Here is a 13622-nt window from a genome sequence, read left to right as displayed (position 1 = left end):
CCGGGTAAGTGATAGGACAAGAGGTAACAGCTTCAAGCTGCACCAGGTGAGGTTTAGATTGGATATTATGAAAAATTTCTTCACAGAAAGGGTGATCGGGCATTGGAACAGGCTTCCAGGGAAATGGTGGAATCACCATCCCTGGAAGCGTTCAAAAAATGTGTAGATGAGGCCCTCAGTGACATGATTTAATGGTGGTCTTGGCAGTCCTGGGGCAATGGTTGGACTTGATCTTAAAGGTCTTTTCCAACTTAGTTGATTCTATGTAGATGTCCTGAGAGAGGCTGAAGTGACAGCCATGCAGAGATAACCACGGCAAGGGCAATGAGACATCTTAGGGCCAGGGACAGAAGCAATTTGGCAGTGGTATTGCTGCCGAGCCTGTTTCTTTGGCTCACAGGGCTAACTCTAGTCCCGCATGGCATTGCCTTAGTGCACTCTGCAAACATACCCTCTGTATCTCTCCTAAAGAGAGATAAAACCTTCATTTTCATATCTTGTGTATCCGGTGAGAGTACACAGGAGATCATTGGCACTTGGATACTATCAGCTCCCCAGAGGCCTGTGCAAAGGAACACTATATGACAGAGTCAGTTACACTGATGCTGATCTCAGGGATAAGAAACACCTCATTCAGCATTTTGAGTAATAAAATGCCTGTGCACCTTTCCAACAAAGCCTCATTACCCCATGTGCTAATTCAGGTAGCAAGAGGAAAAAAATAAATAAAAATCAGGCTCCCGTCCAAACCTCTGCCTTATGCCTATTTGTACCTTGTGCCCCAATACCATACCCTGGGAATATTTAAATTCCCTTGTGATGCATTACATGCTTGTTAATGGTGTATGCATAAAGTAAAATCCCTTTTTCAGTTGGAATAATTTTTATGGTCGCAAGTCTGTCTATAAAACCATAATAGGTAAATTCCCCAGGCACCCACCTACCCCACCACCACTTGCAGATGACATCACTTTGTGTACCTGCCTCATATAAACCCAGAATTATTTCAAGGGCTGAAGATGGAAGGCTGGCCTTAATAAAGGCCCCTTTTGCAAATATGTAAAGATACACACAATAGATTCTTTCACTGAATCAAACAAAAGGATTTTCTTTGTAATGTTTAAGAGATTGTGCTAGTGTTAAGAACATACCTAAGACAAAGAGAAGTTCAGCCTGTAAGACACAACTTTTGAAGATACATAATATCAGTGCTACTTCACTGAAGAATAATTAATCTAAAAACTCTTTGATATTTGTCTCACCCTTGAGCTCCTCTACACTTGTTGTGGTTTAACCCAGCCAGCAACTCAGCCCCACACAGCCACTTGCTCGCTGCCCCTCCCAGTGGGATAGGAGAGAGAATCAGAAGAGTAAGTGAGAAAACTTGTGGATTGATAAAAGACAGTTTAACAGGTAAAGCAAAAGCTACGCATACAAGCAAAGCAACACAAGGAATTCATTCACCACTTCCCATCGGCAGCCAGGTGTTCAAACATCCCCAGACTCCATCATGTGTAATGATTACTTAAGAAGACAAACGCCATCAACCCCTTCTTTCTTCCCCCAGCTTTCTATGCTGAGAATGACACCATGTGGTATGGAATATCTCTTGGGTCAGTTGGGGTCAGCTGTCCTGGATGTGTCCCCTCCCAACTCCTTGTGCAGCCCCAGCCTACCTGCTGGTTGGGTGGTGTGAGGAGCAGAAAAGGCCTTGACTCCGTGTAAACACTGCTCAGCAATAACTAAAACATCACTGCATTATCAACACTGTTTCCAGCACAAGTCTGAAACACAGCCCCACACTAGTTACTATGAAAAAAGTTAACTCTACTCCAGCCAAAGCCAGCAAAACACACAAAACCATCATTCCAGAGTATGGTGTTTTACATTGGGGCTAGCTGGAAAAGAAAGCCATTTTTGTTTGGCTGTGAATAAATTGAAGCAAGAGAAAAAGAGGGGAGAAGGACACACACAAAAAAACCCTAAACCCACAATCACTGGGGTCCTGAGAGTCTTCCAAAGTCTTTTACAGTCTCCATCATTCTTCTATCCTGGAAAAAAAAGAGCAGCTATCTGGATATTTACTGCAGTTCTCTGATAAATACAGTGATTTTGTTTACAAGAGCAGAGATGGGCTTAGAATATTCTCTTGGAAGCCTATGTACAGCACAAGTCAAGACAGTAGTTCAAGGATGGTTCATTGCAGTAGTTCCTTGCATGGGCTATCAGCAAGTTAACCTCTGCTTGCTCTTCAGTGTAGTGATAACTGACCCTTTTCAGGCAACAGTACTGGGCGAAGGTCCAGACAGGATTGTACTTGAACCCTGCTTGAGTTTCTAAGCCATGCTGCTGCTGAGTGGTAATGCAACAGGGAACAGCGCAGAGTTTGAACACCCCTAATTGGTTCAGGGCATGACTGGACTGTGAGCTGGGGCTTGAATCCTGCAAGTTGGCCTTGCCATAGTTTATGTTCCACCAGCGTCAGCATACAACTCAACCACTCAAGGCTAGTCCACACCAACATACATTTATTGGCACAGGTGAAGTAAATTCATGAGGTGCATAATCTACATTGCAAGACAAATTTACTTCCATCGGATTAGGAACATTGAGTCACTCTCGCAGTGTCCTCTTTCAAGGCTTCTGCTCGTTAGAAGTAAACATAGGAGCGTGTCCTCAGGATTTGTGTCTTACCAATAAAAAAGTAATGAATTAGATTGTTCTCTTGGGCATTTGACTTGCAGATGAAATATTGTATGCATTCAACAGGACAGTTTCTGATTGAAATGGGTTACTGTTGCAGGAAGACTGGACTTTATACCACCGTGTAAGTAAAACACTGCTCCAGAGCAGTTCCCCTCACCGTAGGAATAAATATCACAACTGTCTTTGTGTTTCATGACAGAAAGCTGAATTACTCTCCTAGACCTGCCAGTAAATACCAGCCTTTACAGGAAACTTCTTCCTGTTCAAAGACCACGGGAGAAGGCCTGCAAGTTTTGACAATGTGAGTATTCGGGAGATAAAGGGCAAATTTGGGAGCTGAATGTCTAACTTCATTAAAAATTAGTATTTCTAACACTTTCTCTCCACACAAAGGAAACAATCAGGCAGTTGATTTTTTCAAAATCAGAATAGTTAGATTCTCAGTTGAAGCCTTTTTCTGCCATACAAGCTTGAATTTAGATACCTAATCTTTGTTGACCTCTGCAGTAATAAGCCCCCAAACCCATCTGAAATACCTGTCCTTATTTTTGCTTAATTTGCTCCAGAAATCTTTAAGACTCAGAGAAATAGCAACAAGTAACTTAGAACTTAGATATTCGTGTACATCTTTCTGACTATCTTTGATTACAGCTTCTGGTTACTGTAAATGCCAAAAAACTGTCTGTGTGAAGGTGCCCCAGTGACTAGCATGTCCAAGAACCTGCTACTCTACTGCTGTCTTACATACAATACACTGATAGGGCTCTGTGATTATACTGTCTTTGTACGAAAAGGCAGCTTTTTTATTATTAAAGCCAGCTTTTTGACTGGAGAGCCTACTCAGGCTGAAGCAGCACTCAACAACCTCTTAGGAGGTTCATATCTACATCTCTCACTCCACTGAAAATTGCCCTGCCCCTACAAATTATCGATACATCAGAGATGGTGAAAGTCCCATCAATATCACCTGTATTTGTGCCATAGGAGGTATGAATGGGAGCTTGGCTTCATAATGTGTCTAGTCCATAAGCATCCTCAGGAGTTGTTTTACACTCCAGTGCTATTCTAGCCCAGAGCTAGGATTTCATGTACTGCTGGTACTCACAAGTGCTTTCCCATTTGCTACCTGTTCCTGTGGAAACTACTACAGGGCTAAGATTTCTGCAGGTGGCTACATTCAGAACTGTCAGCTTGCTGAAGATGCCAACAGGAAGTGCAAGCCTAGCAGCCGCCTCACACATGGCCTCAGCAGACTGGAGCCCCATGTTTTGGAATTTGGCTTGGAGTTTTTTTGAGGGTTTGGGGTTTCTTCTGTTTTTCGGAGTGGGGTCCGTTACTGGTGGTGCCTGATTTGGGACACATGCACCTAATGCTCTTCCCAAAAGACTAACAGGAAAAAAAGCAGCCACCACCTGCCTGTTACATCGATAGCTCCTGACTTCAGCAATCTAAATTCATCTCTCTTTTCCACTTAGACCATTTGAGCCAGCCCTGGGCTGGAGACATTCAGGCTAGCTCACAACAAGATTAAGTCCCTGAAGCAGCATTGCCACCTCATATCGTTGTGGAAGTGACAATCCGTGCACACAGTATGCAGCATATGGACTATGCCACTTTTAGGTAGCACCAGAGCTGCCTGTCACTAGGCTGGAGAATCTCAGCGTCACATTGCACTAACCCTCACCTCATTATCCTTTCCAATGGATGTCTTCCCAAGCTATGTGGTGATTCCTCTCTCAGCTGCCTAACTTTCCTTCCTTTGCACAAAGGTGTTCAGATGCCTGAAGCTAGGCAGTGTTATGTCAGTTGTGGTGCTTCAGCTTTCTTTCCAGGACAGGAATCCTGCTGCTAGACACAAAGCAAACCAAATATGATTTTTGCTATATTAAACAATCTATTGCCTCAAACTGAAGTTAACCATAATGTAGTGTTTGTCAACTCCATTTTGTTTCTGTAATCCAGTATACCACATACATTTCTACTGAAAAGGCTTTCAGGTAATAAATAACAGGTTATGATCCTCCAGCATGCCAAGACCTTTGCTACGGTAATATTTTCTACACATTTATCTTGATGTGTAATTTGTTTAGAACAGTAGTGTCAGTAAGTGACTATCTGATCCGTCAACTGTTATTCGGCAGTTTTCCTGGTCTGCCTGTGGGCTGCCCTGCCAGCTATCAGCCTGAGTGAACAATCCCAACACAATCCATCCACCCAAGAAGAGAGGATCTAAACTAGGTTTTAAAGGCTGCATTACAACCTCAGTTAAGGCTCATACTAATTTCAATCCATTGGAGAAACCAGCATTTCCTCTTAACCACTTCACAGCTGAGAAAGCTGCATCCTATTTAAGCATTTTATCACACTATAAAACTGCAAGGCTGGTCCAATTTCCATTGCTTTTATGGACCTACAAAACCCCAGGTGACACTCACTCAATTCAGATCCCCTCTTCTGGCACAGCATGAGCTGGATCTGCTGGGAACAGGCTGGGCCAGCTTTAATCAATGGTCCTGAGCAAAGACTACAGGCAGCTAAAGAATAGATATTGGCCTGTATCAGGATAATTTTAGGAGGAATTTCCTCATGGCTTTTCTCGTTCAGGTCCCTCCCTCCCATGTCCCCCTATTCTACAGGTACTAGCGCTGCTGAGGGGTGAGTGCTGGTGGAACAAGTGCAAACACACAAGGCCAAGTGTAGGACCTGACACTTCACCTTGTTGAATCTCATACAACTGGCTGTAGCCCACTGATTTCTCTGCAAAACTTTCCTACCCTTAAGCAGACCAACCCTCCCAGCCAACTTGGTGTCATCTGCAAACTTACTGAGGGTGCACTCAATCCCTTCTCTGCAGGTATTTAAAAGACATGTAGACACAGTGCTCAGAGACATGCTTTAGTAGTGGACTTGGCAGTGTTAGGTTTATGGTTGGACATGATGATCTTAAAGGTCTTTTTTAACCTAAATGATTCCACGATTCTTTATCCATCTGCAGCCAAAACTCCCAGTACCTCAGTTCTTCCAGCATTGCTTTAGATAAGTTGTCTGTATCATGTAGCTATGGTTAGCCATATTTTATCCATTTTTTCCCCACAACAAAAAGTACAAGCATTCTTCAGAAAAACAAGCATTCTGCTCTGTATTTAGGAGCACCCAAAGCACAAAAGCCTGATCCATTCCTCCTAAACCATTATACAAATGAATAATAATAAGTACATTTAGATATCTGTTGCCCTACTTTTCTCTCCTACAGACAGAATAAAATCTTAATTAATATATATTCATTATACCCACTACACAGCTAACAGAGCAAGCTTTGATTGTACATGAAACCTTCACAGAAGTTATCTCACAACTAGGGAAGAGAGAGAAAGAATAACACACCTACAATAAAAATCAGCAAAAAGATCCTCAGTGAGTCCCTCTTTATGAACATCGCTGCTGTGCCCAAGGGAAAATATCCACCCTTCTCCCAGATCTCCTCTGGTTCAAGAAAATATTCACTCTGAATAGACACCTCATTCCCTTCTACGATAATACAATGAATTCAGACTAACCAACTGGTGACAAATGATAAAAAAATTAAACACTTACCTCCTCATTAGACATCCAGTCTTAGACTACGCATCTCCAAGACAATCCTTGCCTACCATGAGCTTCAAACACTCAAATGCATAGCAGTTTCTAGCTCATACCCTTAAACCAGAAGCTGACTGCCCATAGTGAGGGCTTTTTCCTTCAGTCAGTTTTCAGCTGTCTTCAATCACTTCTTCCTTTTGTTTTAAAGCATCACCGGCTGTGCCCTAAGAGCCCTGATTTAGTTGTTTGAGATATTTTATCTCTCTAGGGCAGTTTTTCCACACCCTTTCTAAGCTGAAAAGCAACTTGAAGTTTTTAAAGGGGAAAAAAATTCCCCAGCCCATCTTGAATTGTGTTCACTTGTACCCCAATAGATATTAGATAACATTCTGAGTGTTTGTTTATTATTTTTTGTTTCTACTTCATTTGCTTGTTTGCATGTGTGGAAATACACAGTTACTAAAAAAATAAAAAAATAAAATCCAAACAACAAAAAAACAGCTATGGCTGCTTCTGATATCTCACACAGCACCAGGTATCTTACAAGTCATTTGCAGACCTGAGACTAAGAAATGCCTATGGTACAATGTGCATATTCAGGCACAGGCATGCTTTGAAAATTGTGCACTATGAGGCCAATGTCAATGCCTTCTCCTGAGGGGAGACGAGCACCTGGCCCAGGAGAAGCAATTTTAAATTCCACTGTGATTTGTATCTAGGAGAAATGCCAGGACATGTCATCAGATGGTGCTGAAATGGCTCTTTCTATGGTCAGAGGGGAAACTCATTCTCAGCACTGTGGTATTTTCCATTAACCATAGTCTGCTTTGTTGAAGATGCTGTATGCGTGCTGAAGGAATGCTGCCATCCAGTCTCCCTTGCCACTTTTAAAAAGGTTGCTTTCTAGTGAGGAACAAGGGGTTTCACAAAACTGACCTATCTGATATTTTGGCTTAAATCTGCTCCAGAGCAAAATAGCGGGGAGCCCCCCTAAGTCTTCTCAACTTGCTGCCCTATGCCTGAGCCAGCCCCAGGTCCTGGTGGCTGAGCCCCCAGGAATGGGGATGTCTTCAGGATGTGGCAGCTCCACCATGCTGCTAAAGCAAGTGTGGGAACTGCTCTGGGAAGATGTACTTGGCTGCTGCATCCTGCCAAGTCCTCTCTGCCCTACAACTGCCCCAACACACAACAGGGGTTGTGATTTGCCTTTGTGGATGCTTCAGCCAAGTGATTCTTCCAGCTCTTACCAGCTCAATTTTTGACTCAGAACAGCTTCTGCGATGTTACCTGTAGTATCCCTGTAGTAAGATTTTTCACTGACTAAATCTCTCACTAATTACTCTTATTCAAAAATTAGCTTGTGGTATATCCTGAAAGAGATTATTAATTAACAGTGACAATGGCCGAGTAAACATAGCTTCAAACATTCCTCTCAGCACTGTGCAACAGGTCTTCCCCTGCGAGGCATGGCTGCACAACAAACTGATACGATGTGAGAAAGCCCCAGAGCTTCACACCAAACTGTGGTGTGCTGTAATTCACCCCGTCACCTGTTACACATGGCTGAGACACATCCCAACAGCTTTCAAAGTTGCCTCTCAGGGCTTGTACCTCGCTGACTCACATGCAAGAGGGGCAGCTGAATATGGCTTGGGAAACAAGTTAGTTTCACTAACAGAGGAGGAGCGCTCTTGCTGCACTCGGCAATACCCATATCCATCACAGGACAACTAGTCGCAGCAGTAGAAGACCACTTGACAAGCAGAATCTCCAAATTAATCAGGAACCAGACCTCTCATTCTCTGGAGGGGCTAATGATGTCCTTTAATGACCCTCACGATTAATCTGTCCAAATATTTTTCAGTCACTGATTTCAGCAGTGTTGTTTTCCCAGCTGTATTTTCCAGCTTTATAGTCATTGGTGCCTGGCTGATTTTTCACATGGGTCGTTCTGCCAGCTGCAGGTATATGTCCTAAATGTACCAACATGCGGTACTTGCAGCCAACACATCAGCATCCCTCCTTGTGTGTGTATATCTGAGGAGAGGTGGCCTGGCTGCCATCCTGCAGTGGGAGAGAGGTCTTCTCCACCCCTCCCTAGGCAGTGCACAAGATGAAGCCCTGCCATGGGGTGCCCCTGTACACTGGATTGCTTTCTCTCCTCAGCAACTTCACTGAATGCTTTGAGTCCCCTTTATTGAGGACTTTGTTGAGAATGTAAGTGCATGGCTGGTGGTCTCCTACCTGACGAGGAGGTGGGAACAGGAGGTGCTCTGTCACATTCGTGACCATGAGGTATCTAAAGGACTGCCAGGTCTGTAAGCCAGGGCTTAGGATGCCTTGCCGGGCTCACTAGCCATTTTGTTTTAATCCAAAGGAAGCAAAATGGATTTCTTTCCCTGCATTTCAAGCTCATGCTGAAATTGCCGATGATGAATCCAAAATGATCTCCGCCTGCTGTGATGTACATGCAGTCATTTAACCACCGGGCCCAAGCTGTCACCCAGGCCCAGTACCAATGTCACCTTATCCGCCCCTTGGAAGTCCTGCCCTGTTTAGGAGCTCTGTTCATTCAACCACTCTCCTGTTCTTCTATGACTCCTTAAACCCTAGCCTCCCAAGCTTGCAACGTGGGCAAGGGAGGACACAAAATGAAATATCATTCCCTGTCCCTATTTTTCCCAAGCTGGGTGAGCATCACCTTGGGAGTTCCTTGGTTCAGCAGTATTGCCATATTTGAGAGGGGGAGGCTCTGTACCTAAAGGGTAGAAATAGCCATATGCTTTCTACTCTGCTGGGGAGTGTTTGAGACTGTGTTCTGGCATTGTCTTTGAGGAAGACAGAATTTACACTGATAGATACCTGTAAGAATGTCTTTGCAGGCAATATAACAACTGGAAGCAACAAGCAAGGGTCAATACCATATATTTTTACTGTACAGCAAGATCAGAGCTAGCCTTCTGCTAGCAACCATTTGAGATCCAGTGCCTGAGGCCACTGCATTAGTCAGTTAAAATCGGGCTTAATGCTATCCTAGCTCACACGTGCACCCATTTTCCTAATGTCAATTATGGTTGCATGTTGCGTAACCAAGAGCAGAATTTGGTCCATAAACTGTTTGCGTGTCCTGTAATTTATGCTTTTTGCATTGTGTAAAAAAAATCCCAATCTATCAGCTGTGGTGTTGGTTGCAAAATATCTCCTCCTGTAATTACCCTGATTGTTTATGCCATGGTAATCCTTTTACACTGATCCGTGTAAAAGGATTGATACACCCCAAAAGCGTAAATGGCAATTAGGGAGTTTCATCAGGTGCTGAGTAAGACGGAATGTTTGTGACACTTTAATGCTAACCTTCGCTCTGTTTCTCTGTCTTGTTGAAACACTCGGATCTCAGGTGTTAGGGGAAACCTGCTTAGGGACAGCTCAATGCAAATCAGTATAATTACTATCCAATATGCAAAGTAAACAGCTCTCTTGTATGAGTCACGTGTTTCCTTTGTAGTAGAATTGTAATAAAGAGACTAAGATCTACAGAGCGTTCACTGTAAAAATATCATGAGTGGGTTTACACATACAGTGTCATGCCTTTGGCATGTGGCAGCAGCAGGATTGGCCATTAGCTAGAGACAAAAAACATCCGAATGCAGATAAAGAGCTTACATGGAAGCACAGCCTATTGAAATTATGCAATTGAAGCATGGCCTGGCATTCCCTGGTACGTGTATGGAGTATATCCTTCCTTACACAGCTCTTGAAAGAGTTGATTTTCTGCTCAGTACTTCTCACTGTTTATTTTTCACTGACCAGATCAGGTCCTTTGCTAGTGTGCTGGTTAAGCTACTGCCAATGGCACCACACCACTCTGCACCCCCAAATAATTTGCTGTAAATCAGAGAACAAAGAGCCTTTCTCAATGGCATGGCCAGCAGCGGTTTTGGGGACCTGACTGTGTGCCCGTCACTACATGGTAAGGTGAAGAAAGAGATGATGAAGCATTTATCCTGCATTTCTCACTGATGAGAACCCTCCATAGTAGTAGGCCTGGTGCAGTTAAATGCAGCGTTATCAAGAATTCGAAACCGGGCGAAGTGAACATGAAACTTGGGGAGAGGGTAAAACACCACAGGAGTAGCAGAAGGAGCTGTGAACAACATGTTTCAGTTGCAAGAAGAGAACAAGGAGGCTGAGATCAGTCTCAGGAGCATTATTCTGAACATTTTGAAGGCTTCCGATCAGTGCAGCACTTCATGACACACACCTGCTGTTAAATACCTACAAGCATTACTAAACTTTGCCCTAGGTAGCTCTGCAAAGGATTTGGAAGTGGAGAGATGGATGGTACAACCTGTGCATGTTGCCTGGATGCACTTTGATTCTTGCTGGACAGTGAGTCATGGAGGGTGATGGCACGTAGAATTACAGTGTTTCTGCATGGGTGAAAGAAGCTCTAAGTTTTAAATCATGGGCATGGGGTGCTTAATGCTTACTGCATTTTTAGAAGAAGACAGTTTACACCGTAGTGCATAAATATTTGTGTCATAAGAAATACTTCTGCTATCTTTGTTTTGTTTCACTAAAATAATGTATAGTTGGGAATGACAGTTGCTTTTGGGGTTGGTTTCTCAGCCACTGTTGAGCTCATAGTTAGGAGGTTTAATGACATTTTTAATAATTTCAAGGCATTTAAGAAGTACTTTTTAGTTCTCTGTTTAAGCTTAAGCTTCATAGGTCATGAGTGATTTAAAACAGAGTAAGATGGATACTTTTGTCCAGTTATAAGACAGGCATCACCCAGGTCATGGGATATAGGAGCATTTTGGAAACACTCTGCCATCTTTCATGGAGGAGGGAGGATCTTAGCCTAGCACAGTGATACAGATCATTCGTTAGAACTCACCACACATCCTGTTGTTACAACAGCCCTGGCTTTGCTCTCCCATGCTTACCTTCACAGAGTACAGTCTGCAGAACCCTGCACAATTGCACTGAGCAGTTCTTTTTATTTTTTTCCATATGAAAATCTCTCATTCATATGAAACGTTGGACACACAGGCCTCTGGTGGTTTTCTTTAATGCTTGATGCTAACCTCATTTCTTGTACATTGCATCAGCTCAGACTAGAACTTGTCTGCATACTTTTTTTCTGCAAGCTTCCATGGTATGTGTATAAACAGATGTTGTAAAAAGAACTTTTTTTTTAAAACTTCTCTTTATTTTTACATTCAATGCACGAGGACAGACAAGATGAAGATTCATGACAAGGTATAAAGCCATATACTGTCCTCAAAACAGTTAAAAGATACAGTTTTTGTGAGTTTAAAAAAGCATTTTAGAAACCTTGTATTTTCAAAATTCCTCATTACAGAAAATTTAAATCTTTTAGAAAAGGAGAGTTCAATATCCTTGTGCATTAAGATGTATTATGAAAGCATGCAGGTGTTTTTCGTCTTTAAGAAATCTGTCTCTGCATTGCTAACAATCTTTACGTAACCTATTGATGGAGCCAACAGCCTCCATAATATGCAGTATACACAGTTACAAACAATTTGAAAAGTTATATTACAAAATATACAGTAGTTCCTTTTTACATTTTTATAGATAAACATTGCATAGTTTTCAAATATGTAATATATAACACAATCAAGAGCCTTTTTCTGTATAACTTATGAAAAATTCTGTACACTCAAATAACTATAAATAAAGTGTAAATATCTTCTGGTAAGAGCAGGGGAGAAAATATGCCAGGACATGTTGTGCTGTCAAGTGTTAAGCAGAAATCTTTGTCGGAATCTGCCTAAAAGAATGGCACAATATGGCCTAGATCAAGGAAAGAGTAGTATAAGAATAGATCATAAGGGAAATGTTACGATGAGGAACCATAAAGTACTGATATGTCTGACAATTATTACCCTGATTCTTTTGTAAGAACTGCTTTCCCATATTATTATCACTGTGCTTGACGGCTTAACTTCAAGATGCAAAATAAGGTGCACATAGTGTAAGAAATGAATAAAAGTAGATTAAAATATTTCCCGTTTCAAAGGGTGGTCAATGGAAACTTAAGATAACTTAGAAAGAATTCTGAATATTTTTCTCATATTTTTCCCAAAGAAACAGAGCGTGTGAAATGCATGCTGGGATTTAAAGAAACAGATGCTGAAATCATCTAGAGTTGTGAAAATAAAATGAAGAAGAATTATTGAAGATATCAAAATTCCAAATTAAAAATGAGATGCTGACAAAGTTTTGCTTCAACTATATGAGGGACAAAGAAAATAACTTCTAAAATAATAGTTTGGCATAATTCTGCTCTCTGCTACTAAACCCCAAAAGAGCAGAACTACACCAAAACTAGATGTTTTTGGAAATTTGCTCTGATTCTAAGCATTTTGCCACTGGCTCACAATTACAGAAACAGTTGGAATCTCAGTATAAATGCAATTTGCAAACACATTTTCGGCAACAGTTTGCCAATCTGAATGTCAGGTTAAGAAAGTCAATTCAAACGATTTTCTCTTCTAAAATATACCTATTTACCTGATAGCCGAATTCAACCTACTGAATTCCAGCCCTCTGCAGAAAAGAAACAACTACTCAAAAGTAAATGTGTTCTAGCAGCACTGAGTGTTAAACTAGGCATCTTCTCAGAATTTCCATTACAAATTTAATCTACAACTCAATCGCATAAACTGATTTTAAATGACACCCAGCCACCTTTTAACACCTTTTAACATTAGTGGTTGGACTTCAGATATAATCCCATACTTGCTGATATCTTGGCTACTGAAGGCCAGTAGAAGTACTCAGTGCATCTTTGAAATGCTCTTTTCTGACATTGAAATTGCGCCTTTTGTCAGCCCATGATTCAGAGCAGCTTCACAAGCATTTACTGTAACACCAGTAACAGCAAGATATGAGCACAAGCAACTTCCCACCAAGTGCTACACTACCTATTGATTGACTACACATGGTAGTAACTACATAACTTATGGATTTTACTTGGGATTTGGATTGCTACATACAATTGCCAGTGAAATTCACACTACTTCCAAAGAGGGTGGTTCAGAGCACAAAGTGATGGCGCAGAGTGAACACTGCTTTCTCTCCAGTGAGCGTTACCATATGTCCTGTGCCATAATCTGCTCTCCAGGTTGACTCTTTTGTAGCTTTAAAGCCAGTCTCCACTGCTACTCTGAAATACCATTTTGTGGCTCAGCCAAATGGAGCCACAGTTGCACACAGATCTCCTGGCCTAAGCGCAGGCTTGGGTGGCTGTCTCCTCTCCTATACAGGCTACTTGTCCTCTCTCCTGCACCATTCCTCTGATTGTGGCG

The sequence above is a fragment of the Strigops habroptila genome, chromosome 7, assembly GCF_004027225.2.
Source record: "Strigops habroptila isolate Jane chromosome 7, bStrHab1.2.pri, whole genome shotgun sequence".
In the NCBI taxonomy this organism is placed as follows: domain Eukaryota; kingdom Metazoa; phylum Chordata; class Aves; order Psittaciformes; family Psittacidae; genus Strigops; species Strigops habroptila.
The sequence above is the reverse complement of the archived record's forward strand: the minus strand, read 5'-3'. Positions refer to the sequence as shown.